Below are 18,309 nucleotides of genomic sequence, written 5' to 3'. Positions count from 1 at the left end.
ATCCTTCCTTGTTCTTCTAGAGACAAACAGAGTGGAAATGCTTCAGAGAAGGCACTCACATACCAGTTGACCCATACTCTGCAGTAAGCTCTCTGGCTGTATGCTTCTTTATTTTTTCCTTTTTTTTTTTTTCCAGTTACTTTTTCAGATATTCAATCTCCTTCTTTAAAAATAACACCAGGAAGAGTTTTCAGCAATTTGTTAGAAGGGGAGATAGAAGGGAAAGTGGGTTAGCACTGCAATATCATTTGGATATATTTCCACACAGTTTAAATTGGTATCAGACTTGTTTTTGTCGCGTCCTTTCAACCCTTTCCTATATGTGTTTGCCCTGATCAGCCCTGGGCTTCAGCTGATCCTAGCATGAGCTAGTATGGAGAGCTGAAAATCAACACCGAATAGAAACATAACCAAAACAACCAGAAGAGAACATTTTTCTGCTAGTTGATCCATGTCAGGAGCAGATGGCCATCAATGCCAACACAAGGGAAGAGAATGGCCCCCCATAGGGAACAGTATCACTGCTTTTGATTACCTTGTGTTTTCATGTTATTGCTGCTCTACATGTTAAGGCTGCAAGCTAAACCAGAATGCACACTCTTCTAGCAAGAGAGAGCTAAGCTGACTTGCTTGGAGGCTTGCCTGGACAACAAAGAACTAGTGGCTGTTAGATGAAAACCAAGATTTACAACTGTCATGGCAAGTTTCAGGCTTAGAATTTCCTCGTTATTTGCTTCTTTTTTCTAAAAAAAAATATAATTGTGGTTTCTGCATGGAAGCATTTTAACAGAGATTTTTAAAGAAATAAATTTAACAAAAGCACCCCATGACTGGTATTTCCTTATTGAAATGACATGACTTGGTCTTCTATTAGGAAATTTGGCAACTAAAACCACCTTTGGCTTTCTTGGGGGAGGGAATTGTTTAAAACCTTATTTCCTTTCCAGTTTATGCTTATTCATGTCAATTTAGACATTTTTTTTTTCTTCAGTCATCACTGCCTCCCAATTTGGGAGTTTAGCCTTTTGCAAAGCTAAACAAACTGTACTAATTTTTTACAGAAATTAGCTGACATCTACCCTCATCGTGTTAATACTTTTTTTCTGCCTTGTACTTATTTCAGTTCATCGTTCTTCCGTATTGGTGGCCAGGCTTACACGTAGTATAGCAAATGAAGTCTTACCAGTGCTTTGAACAATGACATTAATTATTCCTGTCTCTATGGAAAATACTTTACCTGATGTATTTTAGAATTACAATTGTCTTTTTCATGTCTGCGTCACATTGAGAGCTCACAGTCATCTCATGATTGACTAATACACCTACCTCTTTCTCATTCACTGTCACTCGCAGCCAGGAAGCCCATCGTCTGTAGCAGAAATTCTTGTTACTGTTCCCTAAGGACATGACCATTGCTTTTTTTAACAGTACTCTCATTTTCAAGGTCATATAGTTCTTCTGTATGTTATTCCAGTCCTCCACCATGTTGACAGTACTTCTCAGCTTGTGTCATTTGCAAATGTCATTTGTGTTCTCTTTTCAGGCAAAGATAATTCTAATTTTGGAAAAAAAAATCATTTTTAAGCAAAAGTTAAGAAATTCATGGAATAGCTGAACTATCCTGAAACATAAAATTGGGTGTGTGTTTTTATGTGCTACTTTCTCTTTATAAAGATCCAATTCCACAGTTCCACTGTCTAAATATTTAAAACTTATTTATCTGTTTAAGTGTTTATCACTCCATCAAAAAGAGTGATCTGAAAAACTATGCAAAGGATGACTTTAGCAGAAACTTACTCTTAATTACAGCTTCACAGTTATAATAGAGAAATTTCTCTCTTTTATGTTTATTTAAATCTTAGCAGTGAATGGCAGCATGAGATTATTAAAGACCGTAAGACTGAACTATTTCTATTCCATCTGATGGAAAAAGAAAGTCATTAAATGAAGTTAATGTACCTAGTTATTTCTAGTGAGAATTAGGGACTAGGCAATTCCATGCTAGATACTTTATTGTGTTTGTCTGTAGGGGGTACACAGAGCTTGCAAAGCTCTGTGATGAAATATTTTCTACAGTTTACGTTGAAAAGTCTAGTAAGATTAGAAGAGATGTCATTCATATTGACAAATTTCTAAGAAGCAGAAGTCATTATATACCATCACAGACCACTTTTATGTTGAGAATAAATTCTTCTGTGGGTATTTCTGGTCATTCTCAAAAGCAGCCTAGCTGAGTGAGAGATCATTTTTTTCTTAGTTTTTCTTTCACGGGATTACTTACCTCACGGTTCTTTTCCCTCAGTTGAGAAAGGTGTTTTACCAAATGCTCTGTAGTATCATCCTTGGAATTGAGTAAGGACTAGATGTAGAGCAGATATATTTAGATTGGGGTGAGATTATCTGAACGAGGTAATGTAAGTAACCCTGGCTTTCTACAGGGGGGAACCTTGTTCTTTCCTACCCGCCCCCCGTCTCAGATAAGGCTCTGTTACAGACCCCTAAGGAAATGTGACAGGACTCAGATGTGCTAAATCCCTCACCATCTGCCACCCAGTCCTCAAAGATATCACTGCCAGGCCTGGGCTCGTGCATTTGTCTCTGTTGGGTATTTATATTGATAGGGTTTGCTCATATAAAAGACTGGTGAAGTCTATAGAAGAAGGTGCTTCATGAGTTATGTAGTGGGCTTTCCATCTGTGAGTAGAAACTTTTGCTTCTTGTTCTGATGGAGACTTTGTTTACAATACATGAACTGGTGAGGAAGTACTTAAGGGAGACAGGGCTATTTTATTTGAGGAGGGAGAAAGCTTCTTCTATATGGCATGGGAATTAAAAAATCATATAGTCCTTGTCCTTGGAGGAATAAAGTATAAACTGTGCAGGCTAATACCATTCCAGGAGGAAAAAGTGCATGCTTTCCTCTTCTGTCTCTTGTGTAATAAAAAAGATCTGCATAAGAAACTAATTCAACCACAAATCATTTTACACTGCATCTTTAGCATCTAGTATTGGACCTCTTAAAGCAAGGACAGTACAGAAGTGTCTATGTAAAATAGAGTGTTTTCAGCAATTACCATTCCAAGAGGGAAAGGCAGGGAATAATCTTAAATATTTCTTATACTAACTTTCTTGAAACAGTTTGTTTACTTACTAGGTTTTTTTAAAAAAAAAAAAAAAGTGAGAAAAGTAGGATCACAGCAAAATACAGCAACAGGCATAACACTTAAGAAAATGTGAATAAGCAAGACTTCAAATAATAAGTATGGTGAGTGTGTCAAAATGCTTTCTTAATCTAGGGAGGCTTTCTGATAAAGGCCTTCTATTAAGATTCTGTTTTAATTCCATTTCCCTGTATTTAACAATAACCTCTATGTTCACAGAGGAAACCAAAACCAATAAAGTGTGCTTGCCCTACTGTGTGGGCAAAACCAAAATGATTCTAAAAACAATTCTGGATGTGCAGAAATGGCAAATTCATGGGCAGCGATTTAGGTGGACATATGGTAACATATTGCATCCTTGTGGTTTCTGTTACCACCTTGTGAATGCCTGTGATGGAAAGAATAAGATAAATACTTTGCCACAGGCTACAGAGGTATCTGTTATTAGGAGAAAAATAATTAAGGTCAGATATCACAGGATGTATTCTGTAATCAGTGTTGAATCCTGTCACACTTCAGTCCCTGTCTCTTCTTAGCCTTTGTTAAATTTCTTGCTAAGCCCTTTTTTCCTTCTTAGTTTTTTTCTAGTTTTCTTCTCAGTTTTTTTTTTGTTCCTTTGTCTTTTTCTAGATATTCTTATTTCCCCAGGCGGGTAGTCCAAGTACTTTACTTTTCTCCTATTCTTACTTCACACCTAAAGTTGGAGGAAGTCACTATTGCAGCTCTCTGGATTTCTTGTCTAACTAGTCTTTCATCTTTCTAGACTCATAGTCCATCTTTTTTTCTGTATGTTCACTAGTTAGACCAAATCAGACAATGTCTCACATAGCTTTAAACTCTGTGCGTGAATCTTGCTCTTGTTATTGACTATTGTCAATAATATTTCAAACTTAACAATCACTTATATGACAAGGGACAAAGGCAGAAGCCCTGAGATGATGAGAAACAAGGCACTGCCTACCATGCAGACTTAGCTGATACAAAACTGTAAAGCATTTTTAGCATCTCCTCAGAGCTAAGATTTGAATGACATTTGAAAGTTTCTGCTGTTGACATTAATTGGCTAGTGTTCCTAGGAGGTCATCACTTGCACGTTCATTTTCAGTCCAGCATTTCATATGAAGTAAGGGTGAGTAACCTTTACTGCAGCAGGCAAATATGCCTTCAGTTCCTTGGTGAATTAGCTGATTTTTGCACATGGCTATGAACTTTGCGAGAAGGGCCTGAGCTCCCGCACGTTTAATGCGTTCTAACATCTGTCAGTTGCTTAATTTCCGAAGGGGGCACTCCTTCAATTCAGGAGCTCTCTCCATCTCTCAGACTTGTAATCATCATTCAGCATGATGCACTCCAAACAAAAGCACTGTGGTGTCTAGCTCTGACATCTAATGAGAGTGATTGCTCTCGTGCCAAAGCAAAAGCATTGCTAAGCAGCACCAAGGCAGCAATTACAAAAATAAAGGCAGAGATTTCCCTGTCGGTGTTGTGAAAAGACAATTCTTTAAGGAATTGAACTCTACACTCTACAGGTGAGGCAGATCTGTCATTCTGCATTCAGTCAAAATTTTTTGGAGTGTGTGTGTGTATAGATAGATATAGATAAATATAGATAGATAGAGACAGATACTTTTAAAAACCTAGCTTTTCTCTAGAGCATCACTCAATCATTTTCTGAACTGACTTTTTCTGAGTTTTTATTTCCTTATTTTATGCCATTTGTGGGTTAGAGGGGAAACTACAGGCCGGTGAGCCTCCCCTCTGCTCCTGTAAAGGTGATGGAACAGCTCATGCTAGAGACCATCTCTAGGCATGTCAAGGAAAAGAAGGAGATCAAGGGTAATCAGCACGGATTCACCAAGGGGAAATCATGTTTGACGAAGCTGGTAGCCTTCTACGATGGGGTGACTGGCTGGATGGATGATGGGAGAGCCATGGATGTTGTCTACCTTGACTTCAGCAAGGCTTTTGACACAGTCTCCGGTCATGTCCTCATGGGAAAGCTCCGGAAGTGTGGATTGGACCAGTAGGCAGTGAGGTGGATTGAGAACTGGCTGGATGGCAGAGCCTAGAGTGTGGTGATAAATGGGGCCGGGTCTAGTTGGAGGCCTGTGGCTAGTGGTGTCCCCCAGGGATCAGTATTGGGCCTGGTATTGTTTAACTTTTTCATCAATGACTTGAACGAGGGGACAGAGTGTACCCTGATGATGGTGATGATATCAAACTGGGTCCAGCTGGAGGAAGCAATCTGGTAAATCTGACAATAGAGGCTCATCTTTGTTCTGACGCTGACTGCAGTTGTCTCCCCTGCTAGTTCTAGAAAGTGTACGCTAATCACTCTATTTTTTTTTTCTCCTGAAATATCTTTCCTAGCTCCTTTTCTTGTTTTTGCCAGCTTTGAGGGCAGAGTAGAGGAGAAAGTGAAGAAGATAGGTTGTTATGATAAGCCTAGCATTTTTGTCAATAGATGGATGATATGAGTTATGGTCTGCTATATAAAAAGAATGCACAACAGTGAGGCCAGATTTGCAATCTGTAGTTTTCTTGTATGTGTAAGTAAATAAATCCATGGCGCATAACTGTGCTAAGAAGTTAGGTTTCAACTTTAAAGCAGTAATAAAGTGAAGCACCAGCAAAAAGATATGCCTCATCACACCAATTCACAACCTATAACAGTTCAGCTAGTGATATATCATTTATATACTCTAAGTCTGTGCATGTTAGTGTATTTATGAATATCTAGGCTTCTATGCTTGAATGAGACATGATCTGGTGGTTTTCTTCCCTCAAATTTGAATAGTAGGAAATGTAAGTTTGTTCTTGCTGGTCTGCAAGAAAGGGTGAGACGGAGGCTTGAATTCCAAGATGTGAACACAGCATTCATGGGAAGGTTATCTTCTTTGAGCCTCTTTTATTAGCAAGGTGAGGGGAGAAAGATGGATTGTGCAAGCCAGTTGGGAAACGCTCTAATCAAGGGGAATATTTGAAAAGTGCAAAGTGTAGAATATTTCATGTGATAGCAAGCTGTATATAGCTATGGAAGAAGTAAAATTCATCTGCTAGACTCAATGCTTGAATGCTATACGTGTGTTTTAATCTATGTATGAAAAGTGTAAGAGTTTAATTTTTTTCTCCAAACAAGAAAACTGTGCTGAGTCATATTAAGAGTTTATTATTATTATTAATAATAATGTGATCCTCTTAAGGGCAATTTCCTACAACGATTTTTCTCAATGAAGTGACGCCATGTATAAACAGCTTTCTGAGGGAGACAATGTTTTACATACTATTTACATGAAGAGAAGTAGTTAATGTACTAAGGTTCCCATGGAGGATAGGAGAGAAATATAGGGTGCTCGTGAAGGAAGAATTTGACAGCAATATATCCCACTCTATTTGGAACAAAATGATGTTTCCCACTTCAGCCAAAGACTCACTGTACAATACTGGGCAAGTCCTTTAATCTCTCTGAGGAGAATTATTGTCATATAGTTTTGGATTGTTTAAGGAGCCTAAACACCCTAGGCTTTCTCTATGATTAATAGAGTAAATCACCTTCAGAGTCCAGTGCAATCACTCATCTCAGTAGATGTTACGGAGTTTTGTCTGTTGGGTTCATAACACTGCAGTTATTAACATACAACTGGATCATCTGAATTTCCCTCTAACACTTCCCTGTATATCAATATGGATAATTTAATCTTGAATTTTTAATCTGTTCCATTTCTTTAGTTTGTCAGCTCTCTGGCGTTACGGCAACCTTCTGTACTGTTACCTTGGAAAATAACCTCGTGTCCCTTCCACCGCTAAAGCAATAAGATTCTCAAGTGCACTAAAGTTACAGGAGCTACTTTAATGCAAATGCATGCACACTATAAATAAACATCTAAAAGCTAGCTAAAAATCTAAAATCCTGACTTTTTGCTAGTCATAGCCATAGTTTTACTGCTGAGTGTTCTATTAACTAGAAAACTAATGATCCTGTTCAGTGCAACCTTGTCAATTAAAGTGAAATAAAGAAAACTCTTGCAACTCCAAGTAGCTTTTTCTATCAATTAGTTAGCTCTGAACAGCGGGCAAATCATATCTACTAAGGAGATATTAATAGTAGTGATCAAAGAGAGAGATCACAAATGTCAAAATTTCCAGCTGAAGACATAATTATCCTAAAAAGCTTTTTATGTAACTTTTTTTTTTCCCCTGGATCTGCTGTAATTGATGACTCAGAAAAGAGAAACTAATTATCCTAAGTAATAAGTGAAAATGCATAGGTCATCGTGTATTTCATGCAAACAGGAGTGTTTTTTACATGTTTGATTTAATTTTTTTTTAATTAACTAGCTTCTAAAATTAATAGAACTGATGTAAGGCCACGCTTACAGGATTCAAAAGACAGACATACAGAATCTGAGAAAGAAATCATGAACAACTACTGGCTTGCCTGCCAGTTGCTGTGGAAACAAGGTTACCTTCTCTCAAAATGGCTGGTGCTGAATATTCAATATTTATATGAAGTTTTTGGTATTACAATTAGACCAAGAAGGCCAAAAGGGAGCTCTAGGCCATCTTCTCTGGGCATTAAATTTCTCCTAATGTGCCCTGTGTCCAGCCATTATCTTGTTTTTGTCTAAAGTCTGTCTTCCAGAAGGACATCCTGTCTTGATCTGAACATAAAAAGTTACAAGTTCCTCTGTTAAATGTGTGTCTAATCTCATCTGAATTTGAGTCTGGCTTCAGTGTCTGACTTATGTTTCCGACTTTAAAAGGGCATAATGAGAACCAATGGCCAGTGTCTTTTTCCCCTAGATTAAATATCTTCTAGTACCTGCAAAAGCTTCCTATTTTCTACAGTCAGCTTCTCACTTAGCTCTCTTAAGCTACACCAGCTGGTTCTGTAATATCTCATGGTGTGGAATTATTTACCTTTTAAGTCATCTTATTTGGAGTGTTATGTAGAGATTAAGAAATAAATGTTTTGCCATATCAGGTTTAGGGTGTGCAAACCAAGATGGGGTCTTGCTGCATGTTGTCCTGTTCCACTATGGAAGAGTGGTTATTGATTATACGACGATACAATAAGAAATGTTGGCTTGGGGCTTCTGGCCTTTTCAGATGTATATAATCAATCTAATAACTCTTCTGCCTTTTAGATACTAATCTCTGGAGGCTTGAGGGCTGTCAAAATAGCTGTTACTTTGCTTGCAAGATGACAAGAGCCAGCAAGAGAGCATACTTCCTGCAAGGAGCAGTAATGGAAATATTCCCGGAAAGGCTCAAGTTGCTCCCACCTGTCCATCCTCCTTCCAGCCCACCACCCAATATCCCGCTCAATCTCGTTTTGTTCCCATTTCACCCACTGTTTTCTTTAGAAATGCTAAACCCCTGGGACAGCATTTAAGTGCAGGGATTTAAGGCTAAAAATACAGTTGCCCAAAGCAACTAGATTTGTGTGAAGTGTGACTGGAATCCCTCTAAAAGACTCTGACCTGAGTTTTGTCTCTGTCTGCCCTTGCAGTTTTAAAAGCTCAGCATTATAGAGCTTATTCTTAGACTTAAGTATCTAATAAATCCAATAAATGTGTGTACTGTTGGATCATGTAGTCACATTAAAATAGCTTGCAAATCCAAGAATTTCAATGTTTTAAATAAAATGACTGCAGAGTTAGACTTTCTTTCACAAAGAAAAAGCTTTATAAAATGTTTGAATCTAATATTTTTTTTCAGCTTTTCAATATGACAAGAATGTGAAGAGAAGATTATCTAGGGAATGGCCCCCAATTCTTTTTTAATTACTGTCCAATTTAAAAATGCTTTCTCCATATATTTCTCATTATTGTTTTCAATTGTCAAATTTAATACCAAACTCTCATTTTTCTCATCAAATCATAGAGTCCGAACTGGACTGGACTGCAGCCAACAAAGCTTTAGCTGTAGTATAAGATCTTTCCTTGATGCTTTATGTGATTTATAAGCCTCAGAATCTAATCATGCATTCTGACTGAACTGCAATTATCTAAATTAATCAGAATAACCAATATGAGAAAGGGGAAAAAGGAGGAAAAAAAAGAAAGAGAGGAGAAAAAAGAAAAAAAAAAGAAAAAAAAAAAAGGAAAATTATCATGTTAGCACAGATAAACTATTCTGGAAATTGTATTTGCAAACTTAATTCCTTCTCTTCAATGGCAACTCCAGATGACATAAGAAAGTTCTACATGATGTGCAGTGTCTATCCTCAACACTGCTTTCCAGTATAAGAAAGATATTAAAATCAGCAAGGAGGAAGTCCATCTTGTCTGTTTTGCACCAGTAAAGCTGAAGCATTTCCAGTGGAGTTTACTCAGACTGCTGCCATGTAATTACAAAATTGAACCATTTTCATTGACTTGGGTCAAAAGAGCAAATAAAAACATAGCTATACCCAGCATCTTGTTCATATTTACTTCCATACATCTTTTCTTGCTGCTATACTTTTCTAGGGAAAAGTATACATGTAGGTGTGTGTGTGTGTGTTTTTTTTTTCTCTCCAAAAGATGAATCCAGTGACTACAAGAGCTACAAGAATATTAGCATGCTAACTAATTAAGATTATTTTGAGTTCCTAGCATTTAGCTATGCATGACAACTATACTGGGAATTTGAAGAATCAGGTATTTTAAAGGCAATTAGGCCTTAAGCATCAGAAACTAAGAACCTTAAATCTGTACATGTTTTAGGAATATTGTGAAAAGCTGTTGTCTTAAAGAGGTAATCATAACCACATATTCTCTTGAGGTTAAACTGACATTTGCTGCCTAACTGAAAAAGTTAAAAGCTTTAACTATACATCACTTAATGAACACCACTGATGGAGCTCAGGGGGGGAATCTGAATTCCAGTTGGATGCAATTATCATTAGTATCATTAGTTTATGATCACATGTCTTTTCAGGCAGGGATCTTGAAGCAGTCTAGCTTGAAATTTTAATACCAAGGCAATCCAGTTGTGAACTAACTTGGGAAAGCAGCATTAGCTTCCTGACCAACAGACTTTGCTTTCCCACTACCCAAAATTATTGAAAGAAAAACTTGCAAAGAAAAGAAGTGCATAATATAAAATAGGGGACTTTGCACCACTATGGCAGTAAATCAAAGCGTGTTTACATCATCAGGCTTAGCTGCTCTCTGTCAAGTTTTCCCTCAGCTTAAAGTAGTGTTCAAATAAAGTAGGCCTTCATTTTAATGAATGCTATTGGCAATCTTAATAAATGCCTCTTTCTTCATTTACAAATCCATTTGCTTGTTCCAGGCTCTTAGTCTGCCAAATGGACTCATTTTTTTGCATTGCAAGTATAAAAATCCCTAAACCCATAATTTTATTATAGCTCTGTTAATTATGTGCAGTTTTACTGTCAATATACTGCAAAAATGTAAAACTCTGCATGCTATATAATTTAAGGCTTCATAAAATGTTTGCTATATACATAATATGGATATATATATATATATATATCATAGCAAGTAGCTATGTAAGTAGATAGATACAAGTATGTATCTCTCACATCTCACATATAAATAACTCTTCTTTATCTGTAACTGACAGGTCAAAAACTGTACCAAATCATACTCTGGGGTCTTAAATTTTCCTTTGCTCATAGCTGTATTCTATAGTATTTTGAACTCTGGAATCAGAATATATTTCCTTTTTCATGTGCAGTGTTATGGCAAAATCTTTCACTCAGAGTCACCTCATCTCATAAATTTAATTGCTGTTAACCAAGACCATGGGCTAGTATGGACAATCTGTATAAAGAATATTTCTATTGCAATTGTCCTGCAATATGAAGTACTTAGGAAATCCAGAAAGGAAATGATTTTTCCTAACTCTTTCAAGGAAAGACTAATTAAAATATTGTTTTTTATTGTTATTATTGCTATTATTATTAACCCTATCAGACTGAAATTGAGGCAAGATCTCATGAATAGTTATCAATCAAAAATCTGAAGGAAAAGAAATAACAAGTTGTTCTTTGCTGCCTCTCACATTAAATAATTATAAGATTTATAACACATTTCATTACCCCTTGAGCTAGGCATACATGAGAAAAATAAGCAGTTCTATGACATAACTTGGTGCTTATCAACAAAGGCCTTTTCCAGGCCCTGTAGTCCTGCCAGGTAACATTTGGTTGTTATCACTTTATTGTTCACATGCTAAAAACAAATGAAAAGGAATCTTCTCGCTCCCAGACAGAGGGATTTCCATCACAATGGCAATGCCCAGTGTCACACCTCATCTGGCATCCAGCTCTTAGCAAAGCCCTCCAGGGACAGCAATGGGAGCAGTGGGGAAAGCCCATGGGTAAGAGTGCAGATTTGGTGATGTCGCTGTGAGGCTGTTTATCAGAATTATTAGCTTCAAAATCCTGTGTGACAGCAATGCTGTCCCTCTTCCAAACTGGCAACAATTATATGACTGCATGGGTGAGGGGGCAGATGGGTAATTTAGAATATCATTTGTAATGCCAGTTCTCTTTTATTAATATGTCAAGTAGGGGCTCTGAAGAGCTCTATGAACATGGTTAGTTATTGCTTATGTCTTATATTTCTTTTGAGACAAGTGTTGTGCAAGGCGGTCTGGAAAGGATAGTGATCTATGAGAAAACTATTCGTGCTGGAAGAAATTTGTGAAATAAGATATGTGAATAAGTGAATGTCCAAGGGAAGCTGAAGTTACTGAATCCTTGGGTATGGGGGAAGATACTCTCAGTCATATTTAGGAACAAACTCTTTGTGATTAAGTTGTCTTGCTTCTGGAAAAAAAGGAGTAGGAAAGGAGACCTGTGCAGGAATAGGTCTAATAAGGTTCCATTTTGTACAATGGTAAGAAGATAAATCCACTATTACTAATGCAACAAGACTTGTGTTTTCTTTCTTGATGACTTCTTTTCTCCATACTTAAACCCAGATGGAGTTTGAATATAGCTTATTTCTTTTTTAAAGTGGTTACGTCCAATTCAAACTTAAGCCGTTAGGATTAAGCCAAAATGAATCCTTTTCTGAAGAGAACAAATCCAAGCTTATGTGACAACACACCTTTGGTGACAACACACCTTTGAAGTCCGGAGCAAGCCTGGAGGAGGGAGGAATGTCCTTGTTAAGTTGCAAGAATCAGTTTGGGGCTGGTGTTGTGCACCATCAAGTAAACAAAAAACTTTCAAAAATTCTTATTCCATCTCCATTTTAAGGAACAGGTAAAAAGAATTACCTTGTGACCTAGAGAATAAACTGTTATAACCAATTAATGATTGGTTCCTGATATATGGGAAAATACAGTAAAATACTAGAGTTGGTCTGGTGTTTATTAGAAAAAAAAATCTCCCCAAAATGCATTTTTTTCTTAGCATGTAGAGAAATCAAGGGAGATTTCATGTATCCATATATTATTTTGTATAACAATTTATCTCCTTAAATTATCCCCAAAAGCTTTCTTTCTACATTCACACATTCCTTTTACCATGGGCCTACTCAACTAGTTGAATCCACACCCAATCATTTCTGCTACAGTTTATTTGCTTTCTGCATATGTCTTTCACTGAGCTGTTCCTTAAGGAAGCTTTGGACTGAGCTCTGCATGTAGTAAAAAGCCCAATTCCTTCCTGACACCCACTCATTACTCATCAGAGGTGGTGCTGAATCGAGGTGACATCTGACCATGACCAAATGGTCTCTGTGCAGCCAGGAAGGTGACGTATTGTGCCCTGGGACTTGATGGCTCAGCTTAACGGGCAAGAGTTGATGTCCTCCAAACTTAAATAAACAAAAAACCCACACACACACACAAAAAAAACACAAATAAAGTGGGATGGAGGAATCACTCCCCACTCCCAACTTGACTTCCTAGCAAGAAGAGAGGAAAATAACCCTCTGCCTCTTAAAGAGAGATGTAAAATTGCTTTATCTGGAGACTGCAGGGTAGCTGCTGGCGACGTTTAAGCAGGATTGTTTCGCAGTGGGTGCGATGCGCTGAGAGCAGAGCTGTGATTTCCTCCTCATCTCGCCAGCCCCAGGTTTTCCTCCTGCCATCCTTGTTGCTGTTGTTCAGTTTCTTCTGATCTCCCCATTTATTTATCGCAGACTTAAACGTCATCTCTAGCCACTGAGATCAAACCCCGTTATTACTCTTGCTTTCAATTGCCCAGTTTATATTTCAGCACTGATTTATGATCCGTGCTTGTCTTGCTGCCTGAGTGACCCAAGTGTTTCGGTCTGTAATGCCCTTGTAAAGAAATTATGCCTGAATTTCTCACAGATTACTTCTTCTATAGCTGCACTCCATGCCCTGGTACTTCTCCGTCATTCACTGTTTCAGATAGCTTAAAGGCAAGCTGTGATGCAGGGTTTTGATTGTAGCGTCCAGACTTGTTCAGTGAAGTTAAATCAGCAAGCAGGGAAAAAAAAAAAAAAAAAAAAGACTGGAGGTCTCATGCTGTTAAATGAATTTCTGCTGTGTAATACTGGTCTGAAACCCACATAATTTCAGAAAATTGCTTGGGAATTTGATGTTCCAACTCAAACCAGGAAGGGAAAAATAAGGTTCAAACCTTCAAAATAAGTTCAAACACTACAGACCTTAACCTTGTGGCTGTATTTTCTAAATCTGCCTTTGTTTTGGGGACACTAAATCAGTGATAATTAACAATAAGTAAGAAAGGCCAGTTCTGGCCCAGATAAAGGAGAGGTATATTAAGAGAAAAATCCTGAAAAGGTTAATCTTGATCTTATGTTACTCCATCAGTAGCTCAAATAGATTTTAATGTCACTGATAATCCCAATAAATTCATGTAAAATAATATTAGAGTCTTCCTTAGGAGATTTCAGAATTAAGAGTGACTGCTCAAACACTAGGATGTGTTGATGAAAGGAGGAAAATAAAATCCATTGCTGCAGAAAACAAAAAAGTGGAATTCCTGTGTAATGAGTCTGGTAGTCATAGCATTCTCTCACTCTTGTGCATAGAGGTGCATAATGATTTTCCTGCTAGGCCTGTTTCTGCAACAGCATTGCAGAGCTTGCTGCAACATCAGCCTTAAAGAAAACTGCAGCGCTGCACGGTGTGAAGAAGGGGAAGCCAACAGGGAAGTGACGAGGAGCTGAGGCAGAGGGCACGTGCTGCAGCGCCGGGCTCCTCTCTGCCGAGCCCGGCTTTGCACGGTGATGCCAATATCGCGAGTAGACTGGCACCAAGGGCACTGCTTGTGTTCTGCTCTCAGTTGTGACAAACCAGCAGGAAACACAACATCTCATCTCTGTCAAAGCTCAGAATAGCTTTATTTCAGCAAAACTAAAGCTGGAATTGGTTGTGAAATGGTTACGGTGCAGTTTAGAGGCTTTTCTGGTGTTAGGGGCATGAAAGCTGATGCAGATGGGGCTGAAGGGTCTAACACTTGCTCCCTGTGCCTCACCGTGGGGAAGAGAATGGAAAAAGGGAGGTCTCTCTCTATTGAAAATTCGGCCACAGAGGGCTCTGGGTTTAGTAGAGGGATCCTTTCTAAAGAGGAAAAAAAGCCACATGAAATAAATTTTACAGGAAGGTTTTTGAGGCCCACATGGCCCTCTAAATTGCTAAGAAAGCAAAATATGCAGGCTCTTATGTAGTGTCTCTGGGGTTTGGAAAGTATTTGTGTACCTGGCTGAAATATATCTGAAAACTAAAGCACCGCATCAGGCCACTGCCCGAGCCAAGGAATACTTGGGGGATAAGGAGTACTTGGGGGATAAGCCTTTATAAATTCCCCTTTTTCACCTCTGTCCATCTTGTCTGCAGATTTCAACTCACTTAATCCCTGCATCCTCTCCTGCAGTGGCATCACTAGATGTCTGCCACTCTCTTTAACCAACTAATTGCTGTTTGTCAAAGAACGGGTATTAAAATGCACAGTCACCGTGAAGGACTAGCTGCAGTGATTTGAAATAACTGCTCCCTGCCCTCTTTTTTTCTGCTGCCCAATGAACACAGAGTTACTGCCCCACGATTAAACTGCAGAAGACAGTGGGATTATTCCTGACCTGTTTTAATGCAGAGCTGCATTAAACATTCCTTTTTAAGCATTAGCTTCTTGCCTACCACTTATATCTGAATACTCTGAATACTGTATAAGTTTGCAGACTGACATCTTCTTCTATCACCTCTTGGAAATGTTTATTTTCCTAAACTCTTTCTAAGCCTTTTTAAAGCAATAGCTCAAACCAGCTTCACTTTTTTTTTTTTTTTTTTTTTTTTTTCCTTTTCCTTTTCCTCCTCTGGCGTGGATAAGGGTGCTCTCTCCTTTCCTGGGCAAGTTGCCTGTTGTGATGGTAACCTCCAGGTTAATAAAGACATAAGCACCTGAATGGGATGTTCTGTGGCTGGATGAGAAAGAGCGTTGCCCACTATTTCTAGTCTGGAGATTATGTACACAAAGGCTTTTCACAGATAAGCAGTTTTCCTAATAAGTTTTGCTACAAACAATAATGTTTGAATTTCACACAGAAAGTCCATAAATAACCAAAACCAATAGCACCAGCAGGAGACGGACAGGTTGCATTAAGTATGGAGTGTGCTTTTTTTAAGTAAAAAATCCCTGCATCAAATCAATATAAAATTCAAGACAACTTAGTTTGAAAAGAAAATAGTGTGCAGAACTGCATCACAGTCCTAAAGTTATAATATCTTTGTGGTTTCCTCATCCAAAGTGCTTGGTTTTAATATAAATAGTGGATTTGATTGTGCTTTCCTGTCAAATTCTTCTTTTCCTCAACCTGCCTCCCACAAGGTCGGTTGTTTAGAGCTTGGGTAACACAAATATTCCAATTCATATCCCAATTTTGATCCTCAGCATCATCATCGTTATTTCAATGGTTTTATGGAGGCATAACTGACTTGAACTTAGGAAGTATGATGTGATGAAGAGTACAAGAAGGAACAAAACCAACTTCTCTTTGTAATCTACTTTTATTTTTTCTCAGTTTCAACAGAAATAAAAAGATAGGGGAAGATTTTTTTATCACTTTATGCTGTAGCCCAGGCCCAAGAAACCAGTGTCACAGATTGCCTGGTTTGTGAGAGGGCCGCATTGCCCTGGTGTGAAAGCACACTTTTTATTAAATCCGGCAGAGATCAGTTGACCTTGAGTAAGTATTTGGCTCCCAGATCATGAAAAAGTGACACTTTTTTTGGTAAAGATATTACAGGGCTATGAGGGTAAGGAGCACGCCGAAGGCCAGGAGGATTAATCAGAGCCTCTGAAAGCAAAACCTGTGAGAAGCCACTTTTGATCCATTTTGTCTGCTACCAAGACAGTCTGCTAATCCTAACAGGATGTAGTGCCTCTTCTTGATTTTTAGGCCTCCACTGTGTGCCGTGTTGAGTAAGAAAGGAATAATTCTACACTTTGCATCCTGGACCCAGAGACTGTTTGGCTCTGCTAGCTCCTGAGGAGAATGGACGATCTGATCAGTTAAACCAACGGTGTCCAGTCTTCCTCATCATTAGGTGAGGACTCAGGTTTGGGACTGGGTTGAAGAAGAAATTGAGGTCTCTCCTTCCACCTTCCAGGCTGAAAGTTTTCTGGGAGTTGACTTCTCTGGGAGTTTTCAGTTCTTTTGTGTTTAAGACATAGGAGTGATCCCACTCTTTCCTTAGCATTTTTCTTCCCTGTTCCTCCCTTGACAATTCCTGGACTTCAGAGGAGAGGCATCCAAACCCATATGCTGATCAGGGTCACTCAGATGATAGTCTTCAAGAGCTTCACATACTGTGTTTGCCTTGTCATTCCTGCCCTTCTTTCCTGCCATGGCTTCCTTTCTCCCTGCTTCTTTTCCTTTCAGAGATGCCCCAGTAGTTCTTATCAAGGTTTTAGCTGAGCAAGGGAAAGGGAAATAAGATCATATATCCTGAAGACTAGACAATATGATGACTTTTGATGCCACTTTCCAGCAGCCATGTAAGAGTTAGTGTTTCTAACAAGGATGTTTCCATTTGTTAAACCTCTGAAGCTTCATGGTCAAACACCCTGAGATCCTGCTGCCTTAGCTGCTATCATTTTAGGAGTTTAAACCTCAGAAACAAAGTACTAGGCAAATCTCTTTTAGGCAATCTTAGAGTTTGTTTCCTGAACTAGATAGTCCTGGGCTACTTCCAAAAGCAGGAATTACTGCACTTGCTCATTAATACCACCAAATATCTTGATTGTAATCAACTTTGCTTCTAGACTGCAGAATACTGGAAGCATGGTGCTAGCAAGTGTACTCTAAGAGCTAAAGAAGTAGAAAAGAGAAAGGGAAAGCAAGCTAGTTTTGATATTATTGTGTGAACTTTAGTAATCTATAGTATTATGGAACCTATCGCAGTTTTAAGCACCTTTAACTTGAGTGCTCAACATGGGGTAATAAAAGGATCAGAAAAAATGGCTAATCAATAATGCTGTCATAGTTCTTTCCTCCTACTACAGTGTTTCCACATTTATTCTCTGTATTTCTCTGCTCAACAATACTTCAATAAACTACTGAAATGGCCAGTCTTAAAGCAGAGTTATATGATTTACTGTTCATGCATTACTAACTCCTGCTTCAAAGATTTAGTACATGTCTAGACAGGGATCCATTTTAAAATAAAAATCACAATACTGTCTTAAAGAGAGTTATTGCTATGTATACCAGTATTCATAAGGACCAGCATCCCTCTATTCTCTGAATTTAACTTTAATGCAGTTTCAAGGAATTTACACATTTTGCTTTAAAGAGTTGGAATTTAAAAATGCAGTTCATTACTGTGTATAAATAGCATCCTCTAGGTTTCTGTGTTATTATCTAGGCAAATTAAGAAAAAAAGTGAGCTAAACCTAGGCATATCCTTTTAAAATGCTTAAAGGTTTGATTTGAAAGTTACTCTGTGTGAGCTCTCCAATTTTCAAGATGGTTTTTCTCAAGGATAATTTTTATAACATGGCAAATTATTAGATAGACTTGCTTAATATCTTTTAAGTAAAAACGGAGAGGAAAACTGAGCCTAGAAGTCCTCAATTCAAATGAAAGTTAGCAGGATGTCCCTGTGGATGTTTTGGTGGCTGTGACAGCAGGTGCTGAGCTGCTACCAGGCCCTCAGCTGTTTGCTTTCTGAACTCTTCTTTATCTCT

The sequence above is a fragment of the Tinamus guttatus genome, unplaced genomic scaffold, assembly GCF_059628265.1.
Source record: "Tinamus guttatus ecotype Peru unplaced genomic scaffold, ASM5962826v1 Tinamus_guttatus_pri_ptg000052l, whole genome shotgun sequence".
Lineage (NCBI taxonomy): Eukaryota > Metazoa > Chordata > Aves > Tinamiformes > Tinamidae > Tinamus > Tinamus guttatus.
This window is presented reverse-complemented; position numbering follows the sequence as displayed.